Source organism: Melanotaenia boesemani, chromosome 14 (assembly GCF_017639745.1).
Source record: "Melanotaenia boesemani isolate fMelBoe1 chromosome 14, fMelBoe1.pri, whole genome shotgun sequence".
NCBI lineage: Eukaryota > Metazoa > Chordata > Actinopteri > Atheriniformes > Melanotaeniidae > Melanotaenia > Melanotaenia boesemani.
The window spans coordinates 5279975-5296340 of NC_055695.1; the positions used below are offsets into that span (position 1 = coordinate 5279975).

A 16366-nucleotide genomic window follows, 5' to 3' on the forward strand; every position below is an offset into this window, starting at 1 on the left:
CACTACCTGCAGCTGCACCTCTTAACTGGAAATTTATATGGGGAAACAATCAATCCATGTCTTCCCCCTAAGAGAAGATGGAATGGTCTTCGGTGCTGCACCCCGTTAAGTTTTAGGCTGATGAAACCACCGGGTTTTCTTTTTTTTTTCCTCTGTGTTCTTCTGTCCCAATTTCAGAAATCAAAGCTGATCATGTGAATTTTATTTGTGTCAAGTATGAAAATTGAATCCCAATTAAAAAGCAGTTATTGCATTTCAAAGTCATATTTTGTCTCATGATTCACACGCTGTAATTTTTTCAGCAGGCACTGTTCTGCATAATAACCAGGGGTTATTGTGCACGTCACAGCAGAGCAAAGTGTTCCTAGAATAAGTCAAAGGGCCCAACCAGGCTTAATCCATGAAGTGCAAAACATTTTGGGCCCCTGGTCCTTCACCTCTATTTGAAGTTTATACTGACAGCTCTCATTAATCAGTCAAATAATGACAAAAAGGGATAAAACTGACAAAGAGATGCAGTTACTTTAAAAAAAAAAGAATAAATATGAGCAGAAAGAGATATAAACATAAAAAATAATGAAAACTGAACACAAAACAATGAAAAAATGAAAAAAAAACAACAAAAAAAAAAAACAAAACAAAACAAAAAAACCCCACAAATACATGCATAGACCACAGAGAGGTGTTGGGGCTCCTGAGTTCATCATCCACCCAAATACCCTCAGAATATTGTTCCCTTGGAGACAGATAGCCATGGGACACAGCTTGAGGATTGTTTTTTGGTGTTTTTTTAATTTACATTTTGGTAAATTAGCACATGAAAAGCTAAAAGATTTAGTCAATATTAGTTTGTATTTGCAGCGTGCGAATTGATAGGACTTTTGTTGGACGGGCTGCAGCTGTAAATGTGCATGTGAATGTCCGTCAGTTCAGATGTGATGGAGGTGGCCTTAATGGGCTGTATGTCATCATGTAAGCTCCATCTGCTGACTGTGCTGCTGAGCGGGCTAAACTACAATAACTAATTTCCTGTTGTTTTCTAATCTGCTTTTTTTTTTTACCTCCTGCTCTTTTCTGAGGAGGCAAAAATCACAGTTTAAAACACTCTGCTTGTTTGCTTTTAAAGGATCGAGTCAAAGGGTTAAGACTAATAAGATGGCAGTGTAAATATATGATCTGGAGATATTTTCTTACTGCAGAAATGGAGACTGTTTAGGTCTTGTAATGTGTTTTTTCTCAAATTTACAAATTTACTGAAGAAATCTGTCTGTGATAATTAAAGACAAGTTTAATTTTGTTTTCTTCAGGAACTGCTGTAGACAACACACATCATAACAGCCAGATTCCAGAGAGAAAAAGAGGGAAAATGCCAACAGTAAGTTTGATCCTTCATAGCCTCATTTGCAGAAAAGGTTTTGAAGGAAAAGAAAGAAAAAAGAAATCAGAGAATAAAAGGAGAAGTATACAGTACTTTACACAAAACAAAAACATATAAACGGCCTGATAGAGAAGCATCAGTCTGAGTCCACAGTCAGTTTAATGCAATCGCCTGCAACACTAAAGAAAATCCTCTCCAAAAGGGAACTCATGTTAATCAGACAGCATAATTATAGATCAGTCTGTTTCTTTGAACAAGGGAACCCTCAAGAGAAGAGATGGACAGACCAGCCACACAGACCGTGTATAATGGTGAACATAACCTCTGGGATGTAACCCGTCAGTTTTAAAGCCAGAAGTGAGGTATTTTGAGCAACACCATCTTGGGTTGTTTGGGGTTGGAAGTGGCTGTATCTGGAAGAAGGAAAAAAGTTTTCTTAGCAGCTAGAAGATCTTTGTATCAGATTCCAAAAAAGTAAAACTGGTTGTATGAGCCAGTTTTACTATGCTGGAAAATTTAAACGATAACTATTTAAATCAAGTAGCTTACAGAAGTAAAGACAAGACAAAGTGCTGTTTATCCTTAGGAGGTACCAAAGTTCAGCAGTGTTGCTTTAATAAGAACCAATGATCAGCTAACAATGAATTATGTCACTAAATTTACTGTAATTTTGGGTTACACACAGAAATGTAAGGAAACTTGTTCTGAGGTGATTTTTGAAACACTTTGGAGACTAAACTTGGACCAGCTATAAAAACCATATAACTGACTCTTATCTGCAAAAACTGGCTCCACAAAAGCAACAAACATGGTGTAGATGTAAGAATCACTCACATCATGGGTTGAAGATGGCATTATGGTGACCAGTCAGAATAAATGAAAAGTTATGAAGCCAAGTTTAACAAAACAAAGGAAAACAGAACAAAATCCAATGCAGAGCAGAACACCACAAAAGTCTGTGCTTTAATATAATCATGAGGTGGAAGCAGCAGTGTAAGCCTGAGATCATTATTCCTCTCTTTTTCCAAGCTGCTTAATTTTTAAATGCTGCAGTTTGAGCTGCACAGCGACCCCGGCTGCACTCGGCCAGTGGGAAGCTGTTAGGCCAGTTTGGCTTTAACAAATTGCAAAATGAGAGGAAGCCGACTTTGTCTCCAGGAATGGGCATGTACACCGATAAGATCTTTCTTCTTCTTGCTAATTCAGTACCAGAATATTTAAAAATATGTCAGAATGCAATAAAATGTAATTTAATTGTTTTATACGTTATCAAAACAAGTTGGGGCCAAAAAACTGGAACTTTCAACTGAGATCCATGAAGCTACAGAAGGGGTACATCAACGATATGTGAATTACAATGAACTGTTGATTCTTATTATGGCGTCAATAAGTATAAAATCAACACCATCCTTTCTGTTAAAACTCAACAAACTCAGTCTGACGAGCCCCAGTTTAATGTTAAAATGTCCTCTGAACAAAATAAACAAACAAGATAAACACGTAACTATCATTTATCCACAAATGTGTTTGATAATGTGCGTGTAAAGCAGCCATTCATGTGTAAGTTGGAATATATAAAGTCAGAAAAGGTGCAATCACTGCTTCCTTATGTTCATTAGACTTGTTCCTTTCGCAAGTAAAACCCTTAAAGAAGTGAATGTAATCAGACAATTTGGTGCAACAGATGAGCAAAACTCTCACAGTGGGATGAAGAAATGAGAGATGAGAGCTGTGCTGAGAGGATAAGCGACCTGAAACATGCTCACTTGAACACAAACAGTAATCTTCAGGCCAGACAGTCATCATCACTGATGTATTAAATTACAGCTCTCGCTGGGCTTCATTAACATGCATGTGTGTGTGCAAATGGGGTTGAATAATATTAATACGAGTAAGGCATATCACCTCTGTGGTCTGAAAGCAGGGACGAAAAATACCTTTACCTCTTCAAACAAACACACGCACATGGAAGGTCTGCTCATCCATTATTTATAGTTTCATTATCAAATGATGATTAAAGTGGGTGGGCTCTGTAGGAGCTGGTGTCACACTGATGAGGGGTTGAACACAGGAAAAAGTTAATGAAGATGTTTCTGAATGAATCGATTCCACACTGACTGACATCTTCCCTTTACCTTAATCTGCAAGCAAACCTTGACTTTGAAACACAACTTCCATCTGTTCAGAGATTTTAATGCAACAATTACTGAGAGCTTAGAGGACCAAATATGCTACAATAAAGAAGCAACTAAATAGATAAATAAATGAATAAAATAGATATATTCCTCTATACAGTGAATAATGGTGCATTAATAAATTCAGATTTTACATATACAATACATATACAAATTACATATATATGCATTTTTAAATTAAATATATAGTTTTCAACCAGTCTAGTCAATATTTTTTTGAAGAAACTATTGCAATAATGACTGACTTTCAGGTTACAGAAGAAATCGTCAAAATTTGAACTTTCAAATAGCTTTCATTGTAATTCCCCCATGTAGTCCTGTCTTATCAAATACATTCAAAATACTATAATAAAAAAAGAAAATATTGTTTTTGTTTATTAGTGTTTTTTTCTTATAAAAACATATTTTTACATTTTTACATTTATTTTAGTCTCATATTTAGTCATTTCTAGATTTATTTACTTTAGAATTCTTTTGCTTCTTTCTGTGTAGAATTTGCATGTTATCCCTGTGCATGCATGGGGGTGGATGGATGAATTTCTTTGCTGTATGCTATAAATTGGGTATTTTTAATTTTTTTAATTTTTAATTTTAAAACTGAACAGAGAACCAGTTTTTTACTGCTGCATTCTTTAGAGCATCAAAGGACTAACTCAGCAGTAAACTCTGAACTCTGCAGATGACAACAAGGCTCATCTCTCTTCCTCCCCAGTCCCACTTGACCTGCCCTTCTCTTTTCAAACAGGCCCCACGTAATAACAAACAGGAAAGGACAGCACACTTTGCATTTCATTCCAGAAAACATCAGTCAACATCAGCCCTGTGACAGGCTGAGGCTCCTGATCCGACCCTCAGGCCTCCGGGGGAAAACAGAGGCCACATTAACAAAACCAGCCTGTTCTCTTCTTCTTCAGACTTTTTCTCCTCTACCTTAGGTAACCTCTAACACAATGCACCTCTGTTCTCTCTTTCCTGGCAAAATTCAGGCAGCCAAGACTGTCAAGTGAAACTAATACTAATGAAATGTTGAAACAAGCTCTGACTTTGCAAAGGCTAAATTCAAGACAAACGTCAGCTGTTAGAATTCAGAAAAGGCATGAAAAATACCGCTTTTCTCTCATTTTGCATAATCTGAATCCACCACTCATGACATTCATATAAATGTGGCTCAAAACGTGGTGAGACAACCTGAACAGTTCCATCTGCCTTTGGCTTGAATTATCTTTGGGGAATATCAGGCAGATTGTGGCATCAAAACCTATTTGTTTTGATTATTTAACGATTTCCTCATCATAAAACTTGCTGAAACATTTCACCTAAATCTGCAAATAAGTCAGGATGGTAAATACTTGGAAAAGTTTGTGAGAGTCCACATTAAAGGGATTTTTCTCAGGGTTAGGGTTAGAATAATGAATCCAGATGAAAACTGATGCACAAAGTTTCTGCTACCATGAAAAGTCCAAGACGAAAGTTTGAAATAACCCTCAGCCACCCCAGGATATCTGAGCTCTTATAACTTTACAAAGGTCTTAGAGCTTAATTACTTTGTAAAGACTACGGCTTGTCACAGTTATCATTACGAAAGGCCAGGTGAGGAAAATCACAAAGCTTTAACAATTACTTTTTGATCAAAGCATTCATGTTCCCCTCAAAGCAGTTCCCTGCACTCACAAATACAGATTAAATAAAGATGATGAGGAAAAGACAATAAAGAAAAAAAGTCTTTAGTTGCCGTAGTTGCCTCTTCAAACTCCTAAGCCCTGAGGGTGTTTTGGCTGATTTTGCATCACTTTATTGTGTTTAATATTAAAAGATTTCCAGATTGGTTTAAACTCAACCATCATCACTACAAGAAAAGTTCTCTTTACTAGCTGTGTGCTAAAGCGGGACCCTTTGCATGAATCCTAATGCACTGGCTGAAACAAATCAAATAAAGGGAGTAGTGATGCGTTTTTTATGTTATGACTTAAAATACAGATGATGCATCTATTTTCATTAGTTAGACCTTTCCATTATCCATTTGTCAAAAGATTCTGCTAATGCAAAAAAAAAAAAAAAAAAAAAAAGTAACTTCCCTTGTTCTGTCTTGTAAACTATGTCAAACCTAAGCTGAGTGTGTTGGCCTGACGTCAACTTTGACACTGTCCGGTGGATTATGCAGATAAGTAAGAATTTTTCATGAATAGTGACAGTTTTCACCACCGTGGCACTGATCTGTGCTGCTTTGCCTTATTACTTGGAAGTTTTCTCTAAGAAACTTGCAAGTAATATTAAATAAAATCTGATGTGAGGACACATGAACGAGTGAAAGTCTGCTTGAAGATGAAGGAGTGGAGAATTTCACAAAAAAGGAAAAGCTTTCTCAATCAATAAAGTTGTGTTTACATACAAAGAGGAGAACAGGATAGAGTTTGAGATGTTACTACAAAGCCACACACAGAAAATCAAAAGCAAAACGATCCTAAGCAAAACATAAAATCCACAAAACCACCTAAAAAAAGGAACAATCAGTCTTCTAATAAGACTTTAATTAGATGCAATAAGCCAAAAGAAAGAAGCTTTCCCAAACCAGAACTTAAAGGCTTTATGCTGACACAAAAGTGTTTGTGATACTTGACACAGATGTTCTGAAACTAACTTTTTACTTTTGGATTTTACATATTTCTTTTTAAAACTGTAAAGTTGGAAATGAAAAAAGTGATGTTTAATAAAATATCAAAAACATGCGTCATCCTCAACTTTATGCATTTAGAAATCTTTTGCCTGCTCACCTGACTGGCCATGCTGACCATGAAACGTGGTATTTCTGATCTGCTGATGTAATTTCCTTACTTAAAATTAAATATATTACTTTGAAAATTGCTATAGTGGACAGAAGAAGAAGATGAAAAAAAAAAAACTATAGGAAAAGCATCATAAAAATTGCTAAGAGACTGCATCAGCATATGTGTACTGTGATCTGAACAAACCGCAGTGCAAAGCAGCCACATCACACAGTGCTCTAATTACAAGGAGAAAATGTACATTTTCTCTACTGCTCTCTTTGTATGGCTTTCCTATGATGGAAAAAATACAAACCCTCTCCACATGAATACAAAAACCAAGGCCACATAAAATGAGTCCATGACATTCACTGCCATTTTTCTCATGAGCTGGGAAATTACCGCTCAAATCTAGAGAAAAATGAAACATATAAGAATCAAAGAGTCCTCAGACATATCAATGGCTGACCTTAAATAAAGTAAAACTCTAAAGTTAATGCTGAAAAACAGTAAAAAATAAACCAGGGAAGCAGAAGAACTGAAAAAGATCACAAAGGCACGAGGTGAGAGGAGTAAAAGACGGCAGGTTGCAGCCAGACATGTTTGGGTGCCTTCAGTCTCCTCGTATCAAAGTCATCAGATCAATAATTCATTCAGCCATTTGCCACATCACCGTCTGTCTGACTGAACAGCTCCCTGGAGAGATTCAGTGTCTGTAAGACACAACTACAAATGTAGTCATGCATGAAGAAGAACAGGAAATGAAGAAGCAAGAAAACATCTCAGCAGTTCCCAGCATCCAGTTACTCTCTGCTGCTATCTGCTCCCCTCTGTCAGCATGATCTCTTCGGTCCATTTTAAAATAAGTGTTTAGGAAAAAACAATGCTGTGTTTTCTGGAGGGATGGATTAAAGATCTCAAGATTAAAAGCAGCTAAATCAGAATTAATGTAATGTTAACAAGTGTGCTCCACTCAGAAAAGTTTAACACATAAATAAGGTCCAAAATTGAGCATGGAAGTGTTTAGGATGCAGCCTGCAGCATCAGTCCATGACAAACATCAAATAAATTTGCATCTGAATAAAGACGTTTCTGGAAAGTCTCATAAAGCAAGGTCAGTAAATAAAGTCACAAAGTACACAAAACAGTAAAATAAATGCTTCTTGTCTGCAGTTTTGGATTCCTTTGCAGGGCAGAAGTTGTATCTCCTTTAAATGAATGTGGTAAAGTCTACTACTGTATATGTTTCACCTGTTTCATAACCCTACTGGACATATAGCGGTGAGGTAGTAGGCCAAACAATGAAGCATCTCATGAATGATCTTCAGCTGCATTTGAGACACTGTGTTGGTCTCCTGGTTGGTCTGGTTAAGTTATGGAGGCTTGATCATTTCATAATCATGACATTACATTTATCATGAAGAAACATAAAGGAAGCTGCAGAAAACAGAAGAGATGGGAGCAATCAGATGAGCTGATGGACAGATGTGGCATAGAGGCTTGCGGATGGTATTTTAGCTTTTTACATCTGGAGCTCCACGTGGTCCAGCGGGCAAAACATTCATTGAGCTTGGAAAACCTCCAACTGTAGGAATAGTAATTAAACACCCGAACCAACTCAGCTGACTCCTCATGATAAAGAGCAGTGGAGCCACGCCAAGCTCCCTCTGGATGTGTGATCTCTAAGGCTGAGCCCCACCACCTTTCAAAGGAAGCCAATTTCAGTCATTTGTATCTATACTCTCATTCTTTTTGTTGCTATTGAAATCTTATGACCATTATGGGGTCAGAACATAGAAAGACCAGTAAATTGAAAGCTTTGCCTTTCAGCTCAGCTGTCTCTCTACCATAGCACCCTTATTGCTGATGATGAAGTCCTAATCCGTGCACATTTTCAGCCCCTCCCTACCATCTCTAATGGACACCTAAACTCCTTCACTTGAAGCAAAGAGTTCCTCTCAACCTGGAGCGGGCAATCTCCCCTTTTCCAGCTCGCTTTAGACTTAGAGGGGCTGACTTTCATCCTGACTGCTTCACACTCAGCTGGGAAACACACCAGTGTGTCCTGAAGATCTTGACCCAAGGAAGCAAGCAGAACCACGTTATGTGCAAAAAGGCAGGGAATAAAACCCTGAGGTTCCCCAAACCAGAGACCCTCCTTTCCTCAGCTCTGCCTTGAGATCCAGTCAATGAACACCAATAAGAACTGGTGAAAAGGGTAAGCCGTGGTGGAGTCCGACATGCACTGTGAACAAGTCGACGTTGTGCTGAGAATACAGACTCAGCTCTTGCTTTGCGTATACAGAGACCTCATTGCTTGCAACAGCAACTCCTGCAGCACTGCCCACAGAATCCCCTCATGGTCTAAAACCTTCTCCAAGTCCACAAAACAGCTAATGACTGGACAATCAAACGCCCATGACCTACTCAGCTACTCCGGTCCACTGTTCCAAAGTAAATAATCTATTTATTTCTATATTCATACATTTTGTTTTATTACTAATATATAAAATGTATTTAATCAATGAATACTGAGACTACACATACAAAAGTCTGCAGGACGTAAACAAATTATATGGACAGCTAAAAATGCTGTTGTTGAACACATCTGCTTCAGGTCTTTGGGGGTCATTCTTTACAAGATATTGGAAGCTGCCTGCAGGAATTTACTTCCACAATAAGTGGCTCCTTTATGCCAAGAGCCCCTGTTGATAACTTGATGCAGGTTTGGTTTAAAAACTAAAAGCCCTTGGTATTCACCTGGGATACCATGTTCTGCCACCTGCTTTGCCTTCACTCTGCAGAGAGTTGAGTCGATATGTCTCGATATGTAATCCCTGTCTTACTTTTGTTTTTCTAAAAAAGAAAAACTACTTGGCTAATTTTCAGTATATTCTGTTTTTCTGTACAGTCTGGCCACCTAAAATGGATATAAACTTCCCTAAATGAGTTAAACAACAACAAAACAGAATGTAATAATTTGAAGATAATCTGTTTAACCTTTGAAACCCTAAGCTACTTTCTTATAGCTAATTTTGGTCCACCTGATTCTTTTAAATGTAAAAATACATGTAGAAGCTCAATTATTTTAATCCAAGTCAACATCCAAACACTATATTTTCAGGACAGCCTCGGTTGTGAGATTATAAGGCTGAAATGATGACAAATGAATGTATCAACAGATATAGCAGCATAAAGGCCAACCAGAAGAAGAAAACATAATTTATTACTAACAGAACTTTGTAGAAATAACACACAGATCAACAGTGACCAGACCTTTTCTCATCTGCACATCATTCTCTCAAGTCTTGGCTTTCAGGAGAAAAAATATTGGCATGGAAACAAACACACAACAGAAACTATTTAAACACTTTTCCCTCCAGCTTTTAAGTTATTTATTTATGCAAATTTTTAACTTCTATCCTCACTAAACCAACTCCAACTCAGCTTGTTTTAAGTGCGTCTGTTCATTAAAAACATCTTCTTGGATTTATTCTACACATTATTTTGTTCTTTTAGCTGATTGGCCAAATGTTTGACAGGAAGTGGCTTAATCATAACTTCTGGGTCAAACAGTGTCTCTTAGCAACATAGTTGTGATAGGGATTTTGTTTTATCACGAATAACTCATTGTAGATTGAGTGTCTGAATAAACACTACATTTTGCGGCTGGATTATACACCTCCTGTACAGGATATGAAGGCCTATAAAACCTCCACAGATCACCTAAAGGGTAAGCTATTCGTCACAATTCACCCCACAGTATTATACACTACTGTTCCTGAGAAACAATGGATGATATATATGTATATCTATATCTGTATCTATATCTATATCTATCTATATATATGGCTGGCGATCTAGTGGACTTTTAGAGGTTAATAGTGTGGTAGACGAGTTTTATTAGAGGCCATGGCAGGACATGTATCCGTCTACTTAATATACTGATATATTTAATATGCTGTAGCTGTACTGTAATATTCCGTTTGATCCAGTTTGATGGAAAACAGAAGCAAATAAAAAAGTGAGACTGACTGGATGAGCAGCAGATTTCAGAGGCAACCAGCAGGTGTCTGGAGGTGTGTGTGTAAGGTCTTAGTTGGCTGGGTCCAAGCCTCCCATTGCTGCACCTGTGAGTGTATTTAGGTGTGTTTCTGCAGGTGACAGTCTGAGCAGTGTATTGCATATCGATCCAAGCAGCTCCCTCGCTGCCCCTACCGTTAACCCCAGTTTCGAACAACACTTGTCTGTGACGGGGAAATCGATACAAGTCACCAAACCTCGCTCTTCTCAGTTGGACGAGCTAGCAATGTGGCATTCAGATGAAGACAATGACTGTTATCGATGTTTTAATTAATGCTGAGCTGTGTGAGCGAGGGGAAAGATTCAGACTCAAAGTTATTGCTGATACAAGACAGTTATGTTCAACTTATTTGTAACATGTTAGGGATCTGTTACCACCTGACTGACTGAGACATAGTCCAAACCAAGAGGAGATATTACAGGGCATTTTGAGCAGCTTGAATTGCAAAAAAAGCTTTTTTTTTTTTTACAGGTTTTTCTTTCCAGAAATAAGGTGTAATCCCTGAATTCATTAAAGGCTCAAAAAGAACCAGAAACTACTTCAAACTTTCCCATTGAGCTAAAACTGTCTCACAAATAGCCTGTCTCTGCCTCAGTCTGCATCTGCTCGGGAGCTTCCCATTAACGCCAGAACAGGTGGTTCATTTGAGTCAACATTTTCTGAAAAGCTGCTTTGATGACTTTCTCCTCCACAAGCCCTTCACGTAGTAATTACTGCTTCCTCTGTCAAGGTGAAAGGCCGAGGGCTGTACCTTGTTTTCTAGTCACACAACATGAATCGTTAATGCATGAAACGGCAACAAGAGACTTCTGAGAAAAACAGTGCATCTGACATTTTGGAGAGGTCGGAGGAAAAAGGGGGGTTCAAGAGATAACGGGAGAATAAAGTGAAGGTGGAGCACAAGAGAGAGAAATACAGATAATATGAAATGAAGGAGGAGAGACAAAAAGAGAGTATTTACCCCTTAGGCTGAGGAGGCAGAGTGGAATAGAAAGACAATTTTAGAATAAGAATGCAACTTCAGATATGGAAATTTGTATAACACGGCTGTAAAATGCAGACAGAAACTTTTAAAGCTCTGAAAAAGCTCATCTTCTGTATTCTCACAGACAAATGTCATAAAGTGAAAACACTTTTAATGTCCTTAACTACTTGAGGAAATTATTTAAATTTATCTTTAGATTTAATTTGAACCCACAGGAGAAGGGAGGAGAAAGAAACAAGTGAACAGAGGGTCTGAAACACAAAGTTTGAAGTATTTCAGTACTTTCTGGTAAATGTAAATAAATTGAACCTGAGTGGCTTGTAAGGCAATGATCCTGAACTTTGCCTACTCCCAGTCAGAGATTTTTGCTTCACACCACTCTCCATCTGTTCCCTTCATGCCTCTGTAATAAAGACGTAAGTGTATCTTTGCAAGTTTGCCGTGTTTCATCATCATCATGGGAGAAAATTGTGTCTTTGAGATAAGGAGTGAGAGGCAAAAAGTAAACGCTACAAGACTTATCTTCAGGTTGTGTTCTGATCAGAACTCTTACATTTTCTCTGTCAGGTTCTGGTAGGATTTCCCTCTGGATCGGGCATATCATTTTTACCAGTGAAGACCTCAGGAAGCTACATTTTGATCCATGGTCACTATCTTTGAGAGACACACTCTGGTTAATCCACATGTGTGAAGCTGGAAAAAATTCCAGACAGCAAATCTCTGTTATCCCTCAATACTAACACATTCATCTGACAGCGTCTGGTTGACTTTTTTGATCCTTTCTGTTTAAAGCTATCTGCAAAAGATAGCGAGAACTATTGAGATTTGGCCTGATTTCTCTTTAAGTCTCTATAAAACAAAAGACTAGACTGTCCACATTTATTTGACAGGAGAGCTGCTCTGATGAACTGGAAGCCAAAATGAAAACTCTGTGACTTCTCCTGTAAAACAAAATGAGTACTTTAATACCACACTGAGCCTGGAGGCTACACACAGAGCAGAGTTTAAACAAATGAGAATACTCTTGGCTGTCATCTGTGAGACACTGTTCTGGCATGAGAAGGGAGGTTTTGTTTTTGGGTTGAATAAAAGAAACAGTGTTCCTCAAGGTCCAAATAATCCCAGCTTTACATAAATTATAAAGGAGGGAAAATGTGTGGACGAGTGGAATAGAGTGCAAATATGTTCTGACTACCAAGTCGAGGCTGCCTGCAGAAGTCAAGGACAGAGCAGTGCAAAAGTCCTGCAGGATGACCTACAAAACAATGGCTTGTACACACATTGAAAAATTGTCATAGATTACGAACAGAGCAAGAAAGGATCTTCTTTTTCTGAGCAGTGACAAAGTTCATCCACAGATCAAACCCAAGTTTTTGTTTTTAATGTCCCAAACCCTGCCATGTTTTCTCCCAGTCCGGACACACTGAGAACATTTCCCCCTGAAACATCTTCTTTATGTACATTGTGAAACCCGTAGCTGTGTGTTGAGCTCCCGGCTTGATTTATGTTACAGCCTGACATCTCAGTGAGGTGACATGGCAGATGAGCACACACAAAGCCTTACATTTTCAACCTGTTAAAGGATGAGAGGGGAGCTGAATCCTAAATGAAGTAAGTCAGTGTTTGAGGGTGCTTGATATATGTTGGAGAGATCCGTGTGTGTGTGTGTCATCAGGAAACAAGGCAAAAGAAAAAGGAAAGTAATGAAAATGACAGATCTGAAGAAAGAAGGGTTTTAGTATACATACGGATTAATTAATTTCTTTTGGCTTATATTGTAGGCGAGACTTAATTTGATAATAATAATGATCTAAAATTGTCCTCAGACTGAAAGTGAAGCAAATTATCATCATATTCATTAAAACTGAATTAAATTTAAACAATGAAGTGACTGGCAGCAGAGATACAATCATACATGTCCCTAACAGCATGAACCGCCACCGTTTGTGTGACAGCACACTGAAACAAACTCCAGGGGTACAGTCGAAATAATCAGAGAAATAACCTCCTATTGTCTGTTTTTCTACTTTTTTTTTTTTTTTTTTTACGTGTTTGAAAATGTAATGGGGTCATGGTTTGATGGGAGAAGAAATTTCTGTCTGCATCACTAACCACAGGCATTAAACACAATCTGCAATTCTGCTTTACTTTAAAATCATTCATTGATACTTTGTCTAATGCAATTGTATATTGATACAGAAAGATTTTTATGTATTTAATAATTTAACTAAATTAAATATTACTTGTCTGGTTGGTAAATTGAAAAGAAAAGTGAAACATGACACAGGCTAAGCACTGTCATCTTCCGGTCCTCATATTTATCCATGCACATCACAGTTAGTGACTGGAGAATTTTTTTTAAAAGTTGCAGTAACTATGGGATCAAAATTCTCCTTTCTGTCATAAAGAATGATTCAGTATTTAAAGGTCCCATATTATGCAAAATTCACTTTTTAATGGTTTTGGAACAGTCATACTGGTCCCCCCGCATGTGTAGGAGACCCGTAAGTGTGAAACTCTTTCAGGTGCTCTCTCTCCCCCCTGCTCCACCTCTAGGGAAGTAAGCGCTGAAATGAGCTTGTTTGAAAGCGTGTACGTTATGACGTCATAAGGGACAATAACCACTCCCCACAGAGCGATGGACCCGTCTACCGGCTCTCAAAGCCCGCCCTCTAAAAATCACCTAGCGCCCAGTGTTTTTCCCTCTTCGGCAACCCTCGTTAGCGGACATGGCTAAGCGACAGAAGCACTGTTCTGTTTGTGGCTGCATAAATGAACACGAAAACGTTTTTTTACTTCCATCCACTGAACCCACGAGGACTGAGTGGATTAATTTTATTTTTGGAGGAAATGTACCCGGAAAACTTCCAAAGGTTTTGCATGTCTGTGGCCAGCATTTCAAAGAGGACTGTTTCCACAACATGGGGGCATGGAAAGCAGGCTTCGCCAACCGTTTGAAGCTGAAGCCAGGTTCAATACCAACTGTCCGTGACACAGCTGGAGAGGTAAGAGCTGGCAGTTATTTTATCGTTTCGGCCTTATTAGTCTGATAGCTTGAAAATATATTAACCTGTCAATCACCTCATGACGGGCGATGCGATGGGCGGAGCCAACAGCTGAGCTGCTCCACCAGGGTTCCGCCCACCATAAACGGCACATTTCTGAAGCTGCTAAAAAGAGGGAGGTGAAGAGAAGCCGCTGCACTCAAACTGAGGGTCGATTTGTCCATACCATGGCGGAAATATTTCATTTAGATATTAATGAATGGTCTCAGATTGGGAATAAAGTGTATAATATGGGACCTTTAATAAAGGAAAGGATGAATGATTTGCTAGAGACTAGAAAGCTCCTGTCAGGAAGAAATCGAAATAACACATGCATGTCTTACTTTGTAAGATGATAATACTCTAAGACACATAACCGTGGGAGCTGTGAGGTACATTCAGACCTTTTATATTTAGAGTCTGAATAGCTATCTTGGCTTTTTCTTTGATACTTATTAAAATTAATTCGGTTATGAACATTCTTATGTAAAACAAATAAACAAACAAACAAACAAAACGACTATTCGACTGGACCCCAGTTTTTTGTTCTCGTTTACATTTAAGCTCCTGTAAATTTAGCAAATCCTGAATATTTGAGTTCAGAGTTCAGGGGTTGACATCTTCTTATCTGACTGAAAAAAAACCCAACTTGTGGCAGGACTGAACTCTTTGTGTTTAATTTCTATTCAAATAACTGTTTTTGTGACCATCATATTGATGTGTTTCTGTCTGAGTAGTTGGGGCAAATTTAAGACAGTTTATTAATTGTACAAATGCTTCAGTTTGCAGGTTTAATTTGTGCCGACATTCTGTGATAAATAATATTTAGCTGGGCATCCTCGACTCGAGCTGATACTTTTCTCACCTCATGTCAAATATTGTGTCCAAACTACATTGATTCATTCGTGCCGTTTCAGACAGACATCAGATTTGATCCAGGGAGGTTCTACAGCTCAATCTTTTAGAAGATACACAGCCAATACAAGGAATTCACATTACACAGCATGCCCCAGGTGCCTGATGCATAAATGATGAGTATACACAAAAACATGTGTACACCTTTTCCTGCACACAAACTGGTATTTACACAAGAGTGTAAACCGAAGAATCTCTTTAAACTTACCATGAATACAAATGTGGTCAGAGCAATTTAATGAAAGTGATGTTGGAATATTAAATGAGAATTTAAACAGAAAACAAGTATTTAGAGATCATTCTGATTCCTGCAGATAAAGCAGGTGTAGCTTGTCCTCCTCCCGTTGCCCTGATACTGTCTGTGTGTGTGCACTGATGGAGGTTTCAGCCTCTCATGTCTGTATTGTTCATAATTCAAGAACCAAAACCATGAATTTAAACTAGTTTAATGTTCTGCACCTCACCGATGAGTCTCTGAATTTCACTTTTGGGGAAATTGTGCTTCCTTTTTGCTGTTTGCTGCTACAGTGTGATCCCGTTTCTGAGGTGCAAACAGTGTGTTTGTCCACATCCCTTCAGGGCTATAAACAGGAGTGGAAATCAAGTGTGTGGGCGTGCAGATAGGCTCACGATGATTCAAATTTTTTAAAGAGAACCATACTAATTCATGACTTCAGAAATCTGGCATATAAACATTTCTACCTTTCTGCATAGGAATAGTTTTAATCATTTTATGCATCTGGCCCCAGGAATGTGTAACCCTTTGCAGGTGACGCTATGTAGCAGCAGAAGTAACATCAACGGGTTATGAATTTTTTGACTCCCCCCTTATAGCAACCAATAATGCACAGCCAATAATGTAATGACTTGCCACTAATGTAATTAGAACTATTTTTAATGAGCAAACTGCACAAAAAACTTGAATTTATCAGAAATGAGGACTTAATTATGTATTATCACATTATTGGCTGCAGCTATTGCATTTTCAAATGATTTTTTATGC

The 16366-nt window shown here is 38.1% G+C and overlaps 1 protein-coding gene across 4 annotated transcripts in view; it reads right to left on the minus strand.

The window, feature by feature from the left end:
• The window catches only part of LOC121652732 (carboxyl-terminal PDZ ligand of neuronal nitric oxide synthase protein-like), a 196756-nt gene that overhangs the window by 12734 nt on the left and 167656 nt on the right, over positions 1-16366 (minus strand). The window lies entirely within an intron of this gene.